Source organism: Hibiscus syriacus, unplaced genomic scaffold (genome assembly GCF_006381635.1).
Source record: "Hibiscus syriacus cultivar Baekdansim isolate YM2019G1 unplaced genomic scaffold, ASM638163v2 tig00001644_pilon, whole genome shotgun sequence".
Lineage (NCBI taxonomy): Eukaryota > Viridiplantae > Streptophyta > Magnoliopsida > Malvales > Malvaceae > Hibiscus > Hibiscus syriacus.
The window spans coordinates 3,928,249-3,932,855 of record NW_024061878.1 but is presented as its reverse complement, the minus strand read 5'-3'; positions in this window follow the sequence as shown (position 1 = coordinate 3,932,855).

Genomic DNA, 4,607 nt, shown 5'->3' with positions numbered 1-4,607 from the left:
ACCATGCGTCAGGTCCCTACACTTTGGGAGTCCATTACTTTATTCACTTAAAATAGGGAAAATCAGGAAATAATCCCTCTAATTTATGTGCATATTTACACTTTAGTTCCTAATTTCTCCATTTTTTTATTTCGAAATTAGCTACTATATTTTTTTTTTGATCTCTTTGCTATATTATGTTTTAGCTATATTAATTCTCTATTTTAATCTTTTAAACTATTTTATTCTGGGCCTTATATTCTGATATCTTTTATTTTAGTTCTTTACTTTATATTTTAATTTCAGCTTTGCATCTTTTCATTTATTTAATTGCAATCCTTTAATTTAACACCTTTAATTTTCTATTTTTTTATTATTATCCTTATGTTTTAATATTTTAAATTTGATACTTTGACTATTACTTTTTCTTATTTTAGTCCTATGAATATATATGAAAAATTCATAAGCATAACTTGATCAATTTCATAATTTGATTAAATGATAATATTTATTTTTAAATATTAAGAAAGGATTGTCTTAACATAACTATATGTCATATTTTAATATTTAAAAATGAATAAATGTTTTGTTTATAAAAACCTAGAAAATAAAATATGTTTAACTTAATTATATTTATTTTGATATTTAATTTTTAAATTTTTCTTATAATTTTCTTTAAATAAAATTATGCGATTAAATATGGAATAATGATTGGGCGTTGTGGGGGTGCTAATCATTCCCCATACGTAACTGACTCCCGGACTCATTTTCTGGTAAAAGACCCTTTTTATGTTATTTTAATATTATTTTTATAAATTTTATTAAAATAACAGCATTTTTGGTGACTAATCACACATTGATAAAATGATTGGTGGCTACTCCTCAAAATTGTATTTTATCTTATGCCATAAGAAAAACATTTACTTTTTCGAGACGAGATTTAGAAAGCAACGACACTTGTTTTCGCCGGGTGAAATACCGTCTCGATAGCTTGACGACTCCGCTGGGGATATTTTTAGAGAGTTGAGCCACCAATTTATTAATTAATTGTCATTGCAATAAAAAATTATAAATTTGTTTTATTTTTGTTTTAATTCCTTGATTATTTTAATAACCATTTTCTGTATAAATAGTTGTACGAACTGGTTTGCTATTGTTTTCAGGTTTAATTATATGTATTTATATTGAAAGAATAAATTTATTTGATGTACATTATTTGTTTCTTTAGATTTAAAGATTATATTTGTGTGTGGTACATTATTTATTTCTTTTTATGTTTTTGCTCACATATTGTGCACTGCATTCATGACATGAGCTAAAACCCCGCTCTTATCCTATTTAGCTTGAATGAAAAACTATTCCCTCATGTGGTTTTCACCTCCGTATGGGATAGGGGACCATTCTTTGAGCTCACACCTTATTTTTCACCTCCGTATGGATATAAGGAAATGTGTTCCTTCGAATTGAACTCGATCTGAAAGTCTGTAATGGACCAGGATTGAGGGTTTGGCAGTCCAAGGGGCACCAATAAAGGACGATTCGTTGACCCTTTTAACCTTAGAGCCATAAATCATCATATAGTAAACCTAGAGCTCCAGTCTAGGTAGAATCTGACCCAAATAATTCTCGTAATGTTAGCATACAAGGAAAAACATGTTGATTTATTTAGTATTGTTTTATTTTCCGAAATATATACATGCGAACTAGAAATCATGCGGTTAGGTTATTTTTCTAAACAAGTATGAAACTAGGAAACATGAGGTTAGGATGCATATAATATTTTCCTTTCCAAATATTATTAACCATTTTTCTTATCTTATATATTCTATAAATACATTTTATTTTCTTCTAACTTGTTTATATTGATTTTTTTTACTTGCATTGCATAATCATGGCATAATCAAGGGTGTTGATTCAAGAGTGGTCATCAAAATAAAAGATTTTCATTATGGACAAAGGGTTTCATGATCAAGTAAACTATAATGCAACCAAGGAATGGCATTCTGAGGAAGCTTCAAGGATAGAAGAGGGCTATGTACCCAATGATCATCTGTCTTTCGAAGAGAAAAAGGAGATACGAGAGATAAGAGAGAAAATGTCCAAGATGATGGATAAAATATCTGTTTTGACCAAAGGAAAAGAGACTCTTGCACAAAAAGAGAGAGAGCTCAATGAACATAATCCTGCAATCTCATATATACAAGGGACTTTTGATCCTAACCAATTTGAGATATTACACACAATCATTATTCGTATCAACAAGTTGTCTGGAGATACCAAGGAAATGGTGACAACAGTAGAAGTTCCCAGAGATGAAAAGAAGTCATGCAATCAGAATTCGTCGGTATTTAAGAGTCTTTTCCTAACATCGGAAACTCAAGATCAATCCAAGAAGAAAGGTGGTTTTTATTTTGATGATATCCGTATATCATATAAGGAGTTGTATGGAAAGCTACTAAAAGTGCAAGAAATGTCTCCGCATTATGTGAAACTGTGGCAACCTCCTTATCCAAATTGGTATGATGTCAATGTTTATTGTGAATGTCATTCCGGGGCTCAAGGATATTCCATTAAGAATTGCATCACTTTCAAGCATCGAGTTCAAAGTATTTTGGATTATGGAATTCTAGAGTTCAAGGTAAAGAATCAACCTAGTTTGGTCACTGATTATCCTATCAGGTTGATACCAAAAGTATTCAAAAGTAATAGTGTCAATGGGGGCATCCAGAAGGAAGAAGATCTGCAGAAATATGAGGCTCAAATGCATCATTTAAAAATTGAAAATGATAAAGTGAGTGCAGAAATGGAAACCATACGTACGTATTTCCAAAAGATTAGTCAAACCTTTCAAAAGGTTAGTTTAGGAAATACCCTGGATGAGTGGATAACATGTGTCATTAAACTGAAAAAGAATTGTAAGACACACGAAGGTCTAGCCAAGAAGTTTTCTCATGATTTGTGGATTGCGAAAGAAATGTTCAATACAACCGTCATCAATTTGGAAAGATGTCAAGTCAAAAATAAGATGTTGAATAGGTCCATTACTAATATGGAAGATTCATATCAACGCCATAAGAAGGAAAATGATGTTGAGCTAAAAGCCACTAAATCCAAGAACAAGACATTGATGAGGATTGTAGATGATTGTAGAGATCTTATACAAGGGCTTCATAACCACAAAGATTCTTTTACAAGAGAAAATGAACAATATTGTCTGCAAATCCAAGAATTAACATGCAAGATGAAGGAAAAAGACAATGTCATAAAGGAAGTTGCTGTCCAAGCAAATAATGTGGCTCATAAACTGGTTGATTTAGCTGGCTTTACGCAAGAGTTAAAACAGATTGAAAACTCAACACCTGAGCATGAGTGGAAGTTAATTTGGCTTTTGAGGGAAATAGAAAAACTGGGAGTTAAAGCTATCCCTTATCTGTAAAGTTTGTTTGATGTATCAAAACTTTTTTTTTTCAATGAAAGTTGTTTTAAGATAATCACTCTCGAATAACACCTTTTGTATACATGTATTTGTATTGCATAATTTGCATTCCCATTTTTGCATTTTCATATTTGCATCATATTTATTTATTTAAGTATTATTTCATGCATTAATAATGAAAGGTTTTGTAACAGTTAAACCGAGATCATTCATATTACCGTATCATCATGGAAACAATAGGGCAATCTCGTAAGGGATCACAAGATCAGTTGCTAGAACAATTGACTGGGTTACAACAAGATACGAGTATTGAAACATTGGGATACTTACAAGATGGATCGAATCATATAGTCCAAGTAATGGAAACTAAGACTGCTGATAATGAAGATATGATCGTTAAAGAGCAACAGTGCTATCAGATTAATGCATCGAGAATGATAACATACCCTAGGGCATCCCACTCGAACCTAAAGAATAGCCTCAATAATTATGCACAACATGAGGAATGATTCAAGCAGGTGGATGAAGAAATCAGAGCTATGAAAGGTGTTAATGCCTCCCACAAAGAACTAGAAGCAAGAGAGCTCAGTTTGGTTCCAGATTTGGTTATTCCCCATAAATTCAGGATGCATGATTTTGAGAAATATGAAGGCATCAGTTGTCCCCTAATCTACTTGAAAATGTTTTGCAGAAAAATAGAAGGGTACATAAATGTTGATGATTTGTTAATCCACTCCTTCCATGATAGTCTCATTGGGCCAGCAGTAGTATGGTACAATTATTTAAAATGAGAGAAGATTAAGAGATGAGTTGATTTAGCTGATGTATTTTTGGGATAATATAGATATGTTAAAGGCTTAGCTCCTAAATGTAAGAATTTTCAAATCATAAGGATGAAAGCCAATGAAAGATTTAAAAAATATGCCTTAGGATGGAGAGGAATGGCAGTACAAGTTCAACCTCCCATGATAGAAGAAGAGATCTCATATATGTTTCATGATTCCCTTCCAGCTCCTTTCTATGAGTTAATGCTGGCAAGTTCAAGGGATGGATTTAATTATCTTGTGACAAGTGGAGAATTGATTGAAAATGCAATCAGAGAAGAAAACTTAAAAGTCACATCCAAAAGCCCACCTGATCAAAAAATGAAAGCTGATGATGTGAATGAATGTCGCATCCAGAATCCCCATAA